Source organism: Lineus longissimus, chromosome 18 (genome assembly GCF_910592395.1).
Source record: "Lineus longissimus chromosome 18, tnLinLong1.2, whole genome shotgun sequence".
Taxonomy (NCBI): domain Eukaryota; kingdom Metazoa; phylum Nemertea; class Pilidiophora; order Heteronemertea; family Lineidae; genus Lineus; species Lineus longissimus.
This window is the reverse complement of record NC_088325.1, coordinates 11,152,103-11,166,141: the sequence shown is the minus strand read 5'-3', so window position 1 is coordinate 11,166,141 and position 14,039 is coordinate 11,152,103. Positions and strand designations below refer to the sequence as shown.

The window sequence follows — 14,039 nt, the reverse complement described above, 5'->3', positions numbered from 1 at the left end:
ATCATTATTCATTTTCTTGATACTAGCATCGTACACTATTTTCAAGGTCCATAGAGAATACTAGTTTACTTAATATGCTCTTTTAGTTTTACCTGAATCAAAGTTTTCGTCAAGAACCTTGCAAAGGTTGTACGGGCACATTGGTATAAGCAACTGAATACGATCAAACTACAACATCTAACACAAATCGTGATTTTGCGGGGAGGGAGTTGAGGGAAGAGATTGACAAATTCATATCTCTTGACAATAAACACTACTGAGATGATCCCTAGATTGGATTGTGGATAGTGTATCATAAGCAGTGATTCGATGGCAAATTCACACGCGATCTCGGGGTGTGATATTCAATGCTGCTATGCTGGCATGACAATGGGGAATATATATGAAAACTGCCAGCTAAGGTATACGATATCCTTTTGTTTTCTTATTTGCACTTCTTTTCAATGTAATATCATAAGCGATGTGATTCTACTTAACGTATTATCATACGCTCATTAACCCCTCTTGGAGGGACACTTTTGGTGAACAGGAAATAAAAACTTTCTGGAACTACAATAGTACCCCGCGGTCAGCAATATTCAATAATGAAATCTACTTGCGTAGTGTTCGATTCGCGTAGAAAAGGATCGGATCTCTTGAAAAATTGACATACTTGTGACATCAGGAATTCCTATCGAAAATTGAACATAACTATTGCACGCTTCCTTCCGACTAAATCTTGGCAATAAAACGTGTTAGATGTTGTATTTTTCTGTCATTTCTGCTATGTCTGTGGAGCATAAAGGAAATCCTTGTCAAGGTTAGCTCGGTGATTATCATTAGGACAGCATTTACTTTGTCGTAAAAAAATCGTCTTCCCAGGCGAAATGCCGATGAAAATATATATCTGTTTATAATGTTCACGGTCATCAAGTAGAATAGATTATACTCGTCACGCCAAATTCTCGTTGCCAGTCACAAAAGCATCTTTCTGCATTCCGATCCTTGCTAGTGCAGAAGCGAAAAGAAATACACATGCAAAAAATACTCGATTGTCTCGCGGTCCTTTGTGACCAGCCCACGGACAAAAGGGAGGTCTTTGAGACATTCGGTACACAATGTCGCTGATCGCTTACATGCATGGCGGACTGTTAGAAATGAAAATAGATTTTGTGCGGCGAGGTAGACATGGCAAATGTCAGGGGTGGAGTACAACAATAACACATGTATCAGTGAAGATAACGGCAATGGGAGAAATCGTCATACAAAGTTTCAAGAAAGACCCGGTTTGTCAACTTGGTTTAACAGTTTTATGATGCCTGAATGATGCAGACGAAATGCCACACCTAGCTTACCAACTGCCATTTTTTATGATAAAATGTGTTTTCTATTAACTACTGCATTCATTCCCGCTGACGTGCTGCCCACAGAGAGACGTCAACGCAGACACGCCCGAGGAAGGCACACCAGGATAATCACCAACATTGTCATTAAAGAATTCGTGTTATGTCCCAAACTGCTAATTGCCGAGGCTGATCACACCCAACCAGGCCAATACTATTATGGTGATGTGACCTCTTCCGGCAGTTGAAGCGGTTTATGACCACTTGGCCTCGCTCGGGCTAATACCCACTTTCAAAAACCGCATACTGAATGGGATAACACAACTCAACAAGAACCGGAAACACGAGGAGAAAGACGAAGGCAGACAAACGGATTGAGTCGGGGAGGCAGCCTATCCCCGGCATTGTCTTCGTAGCGCTGTAAAAGCCCGGCTTAGGATGCAGGTGCCAGTTGTAATGCGATACCCGACCTTGTATGTGCCGTTAGGAGGGCAATGTTCAGCTGAGTTCGGCAACCTTTATGCTCGGAAATGGTTGCCGCTACAGCTTGGCTGTACGGAGGTCGCTGACATATTGCGAGCAGATGGGTTTTAGCCAGGGCAATCGATTGGCTGAAACTTTTTAAGTGAGCCGAAGCGGTATTCCTCAATTCCAATACCGCCTCTCTAAAACCTCGAGACTAACCATTGTAAAGTACATGTATTTGTTTCCACGGTGTCTGCTATACCATTAATAAAAAGTGAACTTACTTGCTATAGTACTAAATGCAACGAGATGACATCATCTGAAAAAAAACTGGCATTATATTTGCTTTACAGAAATATTTCAGATGCTCGAACATATTGAAATGTAGTCGTTTGAACAAACCTATCAGATTGCTGAAATTATGGTCCGGGAGCTGAGCGACTTTTATTCAACATGCAAGCTACAAATGATTTGAATGGGCTGTGGGATAGAGTACGCCTGCCTGACAAAGAAACCCAATTCTTAAGTTTTTCCAGTGGTGGGTGACGTAGGAGATAGAGGGGTTAGAATTTATGTTAATGACTTTATCATTAGACCACGAATGGGTCACTCTTTACATTTTCACGGGCGATGAAAATATGCCTTCTCATTTCCTGTTTAAAAGTCCGGCGAAGATCAGTTAGTTATATAGATTTGGTGGGCTATGAACATGTGGACAGCAGGGCCCGCAGTAGGATTCCATTCAGAAAAACTCCCGTATGAAGGAATTGATCTTGATACCGACTGAGCCGCCGGCAGAGCATTGCATTGCTTGTGCGAAATTCGCTTTAACCTGCCTAGGGTCTCATGCCAACAATACAGAGAACCGAACCAAGGACACCCCCGCAACCAAGAGACCAGAGTCAACAGACAAGACAGCCAGATATCATCAAGCTGGGAATTTAGACAACAGCTTTAAATTACGACCGCTCATCAACTTAACAACGTCTGCAGGCAACTAGAATATCATATGACAATTATATAGTTGCTTTATTGGAAAACTTATAATAAAAGCTTTAAAACGACATGAATAGTATGTAAGAAATTCCTTGAACTGTGTATTTATGAATAATTTCAAAACTGTCCACATTAAACCAGGTTCCCTGGGCGCATAATTGGCCCAAAGTGCACAGGGGAGGGTTTTATGGTCAATAATCTAGTCTGGGACTGGCAGTAATATTAGGTATATCAAAACCAGGCGACTTAAAAATCACCATTTTGAAAGTTGCTGTCGAATATATGGAAATAACGGACAATCTTGTTAATGAGAGAGCCATTACTATATTCGGTATCATTGAAGAGTAGATGAGAACTCGAATAGGCTCTATAATAATTTATTTATGTCTATTTCCAGATGTTTAAAGAAAGATCACAAACCATCACAAGAGTATGGCCGGTACTGACAGAGTTACGGGTCAAGTCATTTAAACTTAGCCGCATGAAAATATAACATTACCTCTCCTTGAAATCCAAGTTCATGTTAATGAAAACAGTGGGAAAATATTTGAACACAATATTTGACTTAGACTGGCCAACAATAAAACGTCATGAAGACAACCGGTTCATAATTACCTTCCTTTAGCACATGTTACAAAAAAGAAATTTCGAAGAGCATGGCCAATTTGAAGAGAAGTGCATGCTCAGTTATTCCATAAAATACTTCCATTTATTTCCCTTAGAGCGTTGGATATCTTATAAAAAAGATATAGGTAATATCTTTTGACGTCTAGAGTTTTTACCCCAGACAGGATCAGTTTAATATTGAATTCGCAGCACTTAGCATCATTCCTCTTTATGCTATCAAGCGGCAACATGACACAAGCCCATCAAATTCACATCCATCACTTCAGACATGACATGAACAAGCAACATTAGTCTGCGTTGCATTAATGCAGGGCACGTAGGGGACACCATACCGTGATTAAGCTGGACTTTAGAGTTGATTTCACGCCTGTTGCGGGCAAAGGTGTCTAGGGTTATTCCTTAATTTAGCCGAGGTCGTATGCTAATCGAATTTATTATAGAGTGTCTTTCGGGGATGGCTTCGTAAGGGGAGGAGGGGTTGTGCAGGATTTATCTGAGCTTCCTCGATCGCCCAATTCGTACTCATTAGAAACGTGCTTAGTGGTAGTGGCTGGTGCAGAAGGTTGCAATAAACATCACATCGATATCGGCAATACGCCAAATAAAGTTGCGGGAGTACTTGAAACTGGCACTCGATCGCTTTCTTAATAACAAATCTTTCAAGACTATTTTCGGCATATTCCCATCAGCTGGGTCCCCCAGAAAACTTCCACTCTCTGACGTATACGCGACCGGTAAATATTACCACATCTCACTTTATTTACTTGTTGAAGATCCTTGACATGGATATATTTTCTACATTCTCAAGGCTCCATTTTCCCCGTTGTGAACACTAAATCACCTCTGCTAAACCACAACAGCTTCATGAATCATTGATTCAGTGCGCAAATCAACCGTTTCCCATTGGCATTAATTTTACAAGGCAAGAAACGGTTTCTGCAGCCTCTGGCCTGATCCATGGCAGCAGTGGAAACGGCCAACGTGTAGAATGTATACACCGACGACCCGGCACGCATTTCTTTTACCATGTTGCGTCCCGTACGCAACCATGCCACAGGTGGAGCTCATTTTCTGATTTACTTTTTTCCAAAGGTCGTAATCTTCCGAAATGGAAGAAATTGCCAATGCTATTTCTGCCATCGCCACCAAACATTCCGAAAACCGGGTGTTTTGCTTTACATTGCGTCTTGAAACATTTCACTCGAAGGCGTGAGGCATTGACGGGCAACGAAATTGATTGGCATAAATAAAACGTAATGTTCGTTTGGTAATTTTCGTGTTGCGTTGACTCTTCTGACATATCAAAGTGCACCAACTTTCAATAGTGACACCTCTTGGGTTCCTTGAAGCAAAACAGCAGCAACCAACCTGAACTTTGATATATTGTACCATTAATTGTTTTAAAGGATCAAAACGACTATGATGCTTTTTTTCCCTGGCGGGGGAGGGATCCAATAGGTCGACTACTTTCCTGCTTGCACTCAGTCAATCTGAAGCGACCGCCCCCCTTTTCCGTTATCTCGGCGAAATTTTTTGATTTGTATGCGTATCATATAAACCATTATCTATAGCAATGGACCCAGCATGTTGTCTGAGAGTACATCAGTTTGTGTAGCCCATCGTTCACTTTACGTACAGGTGCTTCTGACACTTCGGTTATGGGGCAATATGCCACATAGGGATAAGCGTATTGTTTTGAATTTCAGGCTTAGTGGAACTGACTGATTTTAGCTGACCAGTAATGAAACGTAGTGGACGTGTCATTGTAGTTACGTGTATGGTTGGATTAATTTGCACATAAATCGCATAAGTTGGATTTGACGTCAAACGCACCGTTTTGAAGTTCGAGTGTTGTGTACCATGTATTGGAAGTCGTCTGTTACTCAAATGAGCGATTCTGGTAAATTCAGCTAATAATCATGATAATGGTGGCCAATTCTAGCATGTTTGTCTCATTTCAAAGTTGGGTCAGATTGAAATTACATAAGACGAACGCGGTCATGTATTTAGCCACACGAGAACGAACTTGCTGAAAATATGAGTGGCGTATCTCGTTCAAATAGAACTGTAGTTGAGAAGTTCCTGGTTTCATTACCATCCCTTGTTGATCGACCACACGAACGCAATTCGATAATCACAACATAGTTTATTGGTTCCCGGCCCTTTCATAGAACAAGGTCGTTGCCCAACCTTCTAATTAGCCTGATGTATAAATCTTTCCTAAGCTATGGGATCGGTGCCAATGAGAGACGGCAATGTTCGTGTTTTCAAGAGCCATAGTTGAGGCCATTCGTATAGAGAAACAAGCTCAGTAACCGACAGGTTTCGCAACCTTACGAAGTTGCAACAGCAGACGTAATGTAATGCTATGAGCCGCCTTTCGGCCAGTGTGAAAACAGTTATTCACATGCTTAGCGTTGCATTCAGTAATTCGGTAAAAGTCCAATGTAAATACATGTATTTAGTGCGAAATACTGTTCGGGTGTTATCCTGGCGGCCCTTAGAGAAACCAATCGTCATCATCTGAAATGGATTACATGCCAAAACAGAGGGGAATAATGGGTTAAATGAGTATACAGTATTCTGAATCAATGCAGTCAGTCGTCGCAAATCAGGACTTCAAAGGTCTAACATGAAAACCACATAGCACTTACATGTATACCAAATCGCCAATACGCCTTATGGCCTAGTTTCCTTTCGCCTTGGGGCAACTAGTAAGTCGATACCATTTATTGGATTCCCCAAATGGAGAAATAGCATTTTTATAAAAATAACAGCATACTTGTAGCTCATTAGATGACATATGACCTTTTATCAGAAAAGATATTCCGATCAAATATTAGCCTAGTTTAATTCCTAAGTAAGACTATTTGCAAAAGTTGTTTTTCTTTGGAAAGTTGATAATTTGTGGTTTTTTTTAAATAGTTGGCTTCGTTGGCGACATGAGTCAATGTAATTGTAGACTTACCAATATGAATCTGATCGGATTTAAAGTAAGGATAGATAGGAATTATTCTATTCTATTATTTAAACCAGTTAAATCATCAAATGTTCTATCATAGTGTTGCTTTCTTTAAACATGTATTTTTCAATGTATTTTTTTCATAAGATTCGGGTAAATTTCTGGTCTGAGATCATAAAACGGAATTTTGCAAAAATATTGTAAAGATTGTGCAAGCTATGAACATGGAACTGAATAAAATCATTAACACAAATTAAAAAAGAAACACAGTAGAATTTTATCATGAGTTGCCTGTGCGCTCCCGACGAAATCCGCGTAAATTCAGGGGCAATAACCAAGATCAAGAGCATGATATAGCCTACATGAGTCTCTATAAACACGTCTAACATCTCCACCTCAAGTATCACGACCTTGCGCTACAAGAAGAGTTAAAAAGGTCCTCGTCTCGCTTCTCAAATGAGTCCAGTTTATTAGGGACCACTTGAGAAAATTTGTGCGCGAGTAACATAGTCACTATAGCGTGTTATGCAAATCCCGGTCCAATTTTCGCTGAATATCTCAGTAAGTTCAAAGGAGGAGACCGCAAATCTGTAATAGTATACGTAGCCTACTCCACTCGAAAGATACTTGGCGCCGGACTCTTTTGATGCATGACCCCTTCAGAATGTTAGCCTCGCAGATTTCTAGCTGTCTAACTAGTTAAGGACGCCGAAACGATGGCAACTAATACGTAACTCGGCATAATTTTGAATATATCTGAATGATGGCCTTTTTCACTTGATTAGATGCGAGTAAAATTGTTGTATTTCTAGTATGGTATACTTTTCGTGTGTTTAACAGTACACAGCTATTTAGTATATAAATGAATGACATTATGCACTCCATCCAATCGATTTTAATGTACATGTATGTCATTTTACTCTAACATGAGATCTTTGAAATATAACACTGAGCGTCCGTCATTTAACATCAGTAACCATGATTTTCCAAAGGCTAGACTGACAGGACATATACAGGTCAACATTTCAGATAAGATTAGTTTCTTAGTTTAGATATGCTGTACATGTAGATGGACATGGACATGTACGTTCATTCGTTACAAGATTCGTATACGATATATAGTTCAGTCTTAGACGAATCTTATAACGAATATATATACATGCATACGTTCACAAAACTAAATGATCAAGATCTTAACTACATGCCAGATAGATAGAAGGCTCTGGATCAGATTCATTAAATGAATATCATTCAGGCCTTACCGCATATTTAACAAGTTAGGGTAAAAAATAACGCCTCCCCCGCACAGTTGGATCTAATCACCACGTACCTCGGTTGCCTAGCTAGTTCCGGCCAACTGACCAAAGAAAGTTTGATAGATAGTTCTAGAATATCCAATATGCAAAGGTAAATTAATTTATCAATATTTATTGCTGTGTTGTCTTTTTGATTAATTTGGTTAGGAATTGCGTTTTATTTGCAAGATGAACTGACGACAATTAAACATCTAGCAAGGTGGATGGCTTTAAATCATGGTGTTCAGCTTACGCATGTACAGGCAGGTTTCTTTTAGTTTATTTATGATACCCCCGACGAAATTCGGGGGCATAATATCAGGGCTCGTGCGTCGTGTCGCTTGAGCGGTTCCATCCAACTCTAATCAACGTTTTGATTATACAAAACCCCTGGTTCAGACTTCAGTAAAGACCAATCTTTTGAATGGCAAATGTCACATTTCGGTCTTATTACCACAGTCACCGAAAAATACTTCCACATGTTATGGGTATAAACATCATTTACGTGTGTATCGAACAGATATACGAAACTATCGACCAAATTCAAGGCCATATCTGTAATAGGAGATTAAGGAAGACACCATCGATCCGCCGATTCGAATTTCCGTAGACACCAGATTAAACCATGGCCCTGTCCCCATGTGACAACGATCTTAGCACGCCATGAGAAAATTAATAGCTTGTCTGATAAACCAATAACACGATGATGTTGTATTAATCAAAACCCTTTCCGAGTTCTCACCCGGGTTGACGTAATGTCGCGTGAGTTGCTCGTCGCTTGGCGACGGTGTGACTTATCGCGATGTCAACTGGACGCCATTGCTCAGCTCGACATCAAAGGCGTTTTTAAAGATTTGGCAAAAGGAACGAAAAAGTTTTGATTTTTGAATGGCTGTTTTATTTATCAATTTTCTCTTTATTACTTTGAAAAAGTCCGTGTCTTTTTCTGTCCTGTCCTGTAGTAGTTTGGCTGGTGGATTTCCTTTCAGCTTCCTAAATCAGAGAGACCAAGACACTGATAGTTGTTTTCTCTTAAAGGTGAAATCCCATTTATAAAATATTTCTAATTGGAAAAAGATTGTTATCTGAAAGTAAGGTTTTACTTATTTTCAGTAGCACAGCATAGACTCATGAACCTCAATGATTGGCACAGGGGTACTATACATCGAAAATCATTGGGCAGATGTCGGAGAAAGGCGAAAATTTGATTTTGAATAGAGATTTATTTTGATCTTTTCCTCCGGCCAAAAACATCATCCAGAAATGCTCGTGATTGTCAAATATGGTGAAAAAATAAAATAAAACCTTCATTCCCCTCCCCCTGCAAAAAATCGGGAAAAAATCCGAGAGCCAAAGAATAAAAAAAGTCTGGGCTCAACACTAAATCTTGTTTCATTGCCATTGCTATCATAGCTTGAGACTTTAATCAATTTCTGACCGATGAAAAAAATTAAAACTATCCGATGCAGGAATTCTGATAGACACTGATAACGAAAAATAAATGTTTACGACGGAACTTTATCAGATGTAACACCTCATTGGTTATTATCATAACACTGGTCTCGACAAAGGGGACAATTAATTACGGGGGTCATTAATACATTCGTAAACATAATGGCCAAACGTAAATTACGGTGTTGTGGTCAAAAACAATGCAATAAAATGCATGAAGCGTGGATAATATCAATAAAGTAAAGTTATATCATAAACTAAGCCTGGGGGAGTAACAGGTTTATGGGAAAATCAACTGAAAAACGAAACAAATAAACCAAAGGAAAAATAGTAAGTAAATGTTCAGCAAATCTCCTTTTGTCCGTCATATCAAATTACAGCTGAGGCAAAGTTTCCCAACAGTCCATAAACTTTCTTGTGCAAACATCATTAATTGCCAGCATGTTATTGCAAAAATGTAACTGTTGATATTCGCATCCAATAAGTTATTTAATCTGTTTGCGCGCGGACTTGACAAGTGGCCTGTATTAATCGTGGCAGGCCTGGAAAGATAGCAACGGATTTCTTGCTAGCTAGCTAAAGGTCACGATATCCTCAGCTTGTCTCTTTCCCCGCAAATATGAAAAGGGTCCACGCTTCAGGTAAACAGAAATCTATAGAGTGGATTAGGCACGATTACTCTTCCTAACTGTCTTTAGGGGAATTAAAATTATCCAGCGTTATCAATATCGGCAATACTAAACAAAAGTTGGAAACAGGACGCCCACGTGTCCTATTGTTTGTTTACAGTACAGAATTCAATCTCAATCTCGTTCTAATGTCGCCCAATACCAGCCACTTTTCTTGTTTGCAAACAACATTAATTGCCAAGAATGATATCATGTCATTGCTAAATTACTAATCTGTTGACTTTCGAATGCGATAAATTACTAACATGTGTTTGCGTACGGACTTGAACTAATGGCCAAGGGAATCCTAGCCAAAATTGACATGCTAAAACAATCAATTAGCCAAAAACAAATAAAGTATTTTCAAAGAGAAGAGAGACGTGACTAATGGAATTCACGCTTGTATGAGTAAATGACAAATGTAAACATAGCGGAGCTGTCGAGGCGATTTTGGTAAACTTGAGAAAATCATGTCCAATTTGCAGAACAAGGAGGCTGAATAACAAACAACCATCGGAGTCGTTTTGTCCATACCAAGCTTCTATGCATGCGCAAGACATTGGTCGGGCCTATACATTTCCGCATGCCGTCTTTCTGCCAGGTGGGAAAATTTTGATCTGAGAAATTTTAGATTTGGCACGTTCACGATTTTACATGTTGATATAGTATTTTTACCCGCCCTTGCATGAGGGTGTGTGTGGCTAAATACAATGGTGAGAGTGGTCACCTGGTCAGGCCTCGACAACACGAAACGACGGCACTTAATATCAATATGCTTAGAACTTCTTGCTGACACACCTAAAACACCCCTATTGAGCTGGTACATTTGATGTCCTACGTGAGATATGCACTGCAAAGTGCCGAGTCTTGGATGCCAGAATTAGCTATCTTTAAAGCTCTATGTCTCACTCCCAGAGGGAAAGTTTTATACATTATATGCATGCAATCAACACTTTACTTTTGTTACATTCGAGGATTAATCGGTTCAGATGTATTGATGTGATATCCCAGGATGCCACATAAAAAATCCCATGTTTGTTGCATTGGTCTGTCATGGAATTGTCATTTCCGCCTTTACCACTGGCTGCAAAATCACCACCTTACGCAATCGCATTTCCCGGGAGGGACGTCATCATGGCATATCCCTCCCCAATCGCGGGAAACAGGCGTCTCAAGAGGGCGGGTAAATTGATTAATTTGCTGGCTAGATATCTTCCTTTTGTGAATATTTAATCAGTAGTAGAGGGTAATGGGGTTTCTCAGTACACAAGGGAAATTCAGCTGACGATAATATACCCTTGTTTAGCAGAGCTTGATAACTTGTCCGATATTTTGATGTGTCCTTGATACCATGTTACGATAATTGCTCAGCAGCGGAACAAAACAGAAGCCTCAATCTGCGACCAATTGTAGATTTCACTTCCTGACAAATATCGGAACAACTACAGTATCTCGCTTGGCCTAACACGTGAATTAATCCAATGATTTTCGTAGTTGCATCAATCTTGGACGAAATACATTTTTGTACTTTAGCATCCCAATGCGACCACTTCTTTTCAGTTCCTGACGGATTATTTAGTTGATAAAGTGCCTCGCTTGATCAAACACAGGAGTTGACCCGAGAAAAGGTTTTCGATTCAGCTGCATCACTTCTGGACAAAATAAGTTTAATTAAGTACGCCTCTGCGACCACTTCGTGGATTGTTCACGGTTCAATGAAACCATTTTCAGATACATGTAACAATGTTACCGTTGCAATGTTTATGGTCGTTTGAGTGTAAGGGCAGATGACATGAGATAGCTTTTTAGTATTATCATGATGTTTGCAGCTTTTGACCGGGTTGGCTAAAACTGAACGTCAGACCCTATTTATTGCAATTTTTGTATCTTGAGATAAAAGCATTCGAAACGCCACACGGAAGATGCCATACTAACATGAACTACATTTTCTATACGCATATCTTACATGTGCAAATCTAAATGTCCGTCGGCTCGCAAAAATTTAACGAGTCATATCTTATAATTACATCTTACCAGTTGGGCCAGCACGTATCTAAGATGACGATTGCAATATTATTAACAATATTTTTACAAGTCGTATTTTCATTTATTCATTAATTTCATTTATTCATTAGTATTGACTGGAGTCGAATCACATGCGTATAAATATGTCTCTCTGGACACTAATTACATTAACTCCCTTAACAAACTGGTGGAATATTTGAGATACTAGTAAATATTTATACTTGTCTGCAGCGACAACACTTTTTCCCTCGACAAATGAGGCCAGCGTTCTTCTAAGACTGCAACCCCCAGTGACGATGATATAATGAAGAAGACTGATTAATAACATACACGGAATACCCTCAACATAGAACGATGGCGTCGGCCTAATCTACTTTCCATTTATTTATACAGGTAATAAGAAAGAAGAACTCGACGAATGTTAAACGCTTGCTACCGCAGGGTTTTGACTTGACCTTTACCCGTTTAGGTATATCGACCCCCATGAAAGCTGTTAGCGGGCTTTGTTAAAGTACAACATGTACAATAGACCAGATCTGACTGAGTTCTTTTAACTGCGAAGTGAGGGGCAAAAGAACGTAATGCCTATTGTAGTACCCCTAATACACCGAGAGACCTGGGTCCCAGCTTGGATCATAAAGATGATCATGATGAGTGCAGTGCCCTAGATATTTGTTTGATTGAGGGATTAATCATTGATGATTTTCACTAGGAGAGTTCTACTTGATGGGTATATGATGGCTTTGAAAAAGACAGATAACCTTCTGAATAGATTTCACGTAAAAGAAAATGCGAAGATCATGGAACGTTTTTCAACACATCTGTAACTGAATGAGCATCTGTCGCTTTTCCGATAAAAGTAAAAACTTGTCCACGGAAGGATAAGGAAAATCACTTAAGCAAGGTGAATTAAAAAGCGTGGTCGCCATGGCTGGTGTGCCCTGTGGCCAATAACGATAGCGCTAACAAAGGCCAGTGACATCCGCCATGCATTTGATATTAACATAACTGGCCAATTATTGGATTGCTAAAATTTCGTGCATGACTTGATCAGGTTAGCATTTTTATATCTCGTCTTTTTACAGGTTACTCTGCCAATGCAAAATAAATCCAGAGGTCGATAAGATTAGATGAATAGGCTTTGACCTGTCATGACCAATTGACAACAATAATGGAATCATCACAAGAAAATATCGAGTCTTTCCTAAAGCAAATAGTTTTGCTTGTCGCAATGTCAATGTCAGGTTATTGAATGTCGGAACGATAAGATCCGCCTTTTTAGGTGACATGTTTTCGTATTGACGATTTGGACGTCGAAATGAAGTCATCTGTATCAAAAAGGAATATGCCATAATTCCACTTAATATATCTTATTTACGATAGATTCTTGTACATGTACATTACATGTTCATGTTCACGTGCAGTCTTTATCATGTTTATAGGATTCCTGTCAGAATAGATTCTTAGCTAAGAATCTCATGACACTCTTATCGGTATTTTCGGGGTATGAATCAGAATAAGAAAAAGAAAAAGTATAGCAGAAATTTAGTAAGATATGAGAAGAAGACCAACAGGTCATGTTGTCTGGTGCTTGAGAGGAGTGTAGTAGCTTCATGATTTTCCTCGCTTTCAGCTGAACATTAAACGGGCAATGTGCAGCCCAAGTTTAGAAACGCCCTGACCTTCACCAATCTAATCCCCAGATATAGGATGAATAGCATGTTGAATGCTGGTACACTTGGCCAGGATTCCTGGCGCCCGACAACCCGTGCATGGAGCAGAAGCGAATGATTAGATAAAGAAGAATTGTACAGGACTGGTTCATTTACAATAAAACCGGATGACTATTGATCGAAAGCAGAAATGATCGTCACTTTGGTACCGTCTCCAGTCTTGTAGGTCAACGAAAAACGAATGGCCCACCTTGGCACTTGATGTCACTTACAGCCAGAAAGGAAGACGACGTTATTATGTCCATAGCAGGAAAAACGGAGGCAATCATTAAAGGGGTGCGCCATTCGGTCCAGGTAGAAATGCAGTTGTACAAAGTGCTGTATGAATTTGCTGAAACTTGTTATTTATAGTATCTGTCTCAAGTACGTGTTTACGCAATTCATGAATTGGAAAGTTTTAAATTCAATTACAAGTTTTAAATTTTTATCGAACGGCGTAGGCCTTTAATAAACCCTTGCACAACAGTCAGATATTTTTTTAATTAAATGATGAC

The 14,039-nt window shown here is 39.6% G+C and overlaps 1 protein-coding gene across 2 annotated transcripts in view; it reads right to left on the bottom strand.

Moving 5' to 3' along the window:
• Positions 1-14,039, bottom strand: part of LOC135502396 (dopamine D2-like receptor) — a 207,885-nt gene that overhangs the window by 96,882 nt on the left and 96,964 nt on the right. Inside the window, exon 1 of one of the 2 annotated variants that reach the window (XM_064795202.1) lies at positions 2,072-2,093. The exons of the other annotated variant lie outside the window; for it this stretch is intronic. The gene's annotated coding sequence lies outside the window, so the exon portion shown is untranslated. Of the gene's footprint in view, positions 1-2,071; positions 2,094-14,039 lie in introns of those variants that run through there. 2 annotated transcript variants of the gene reach the window in all.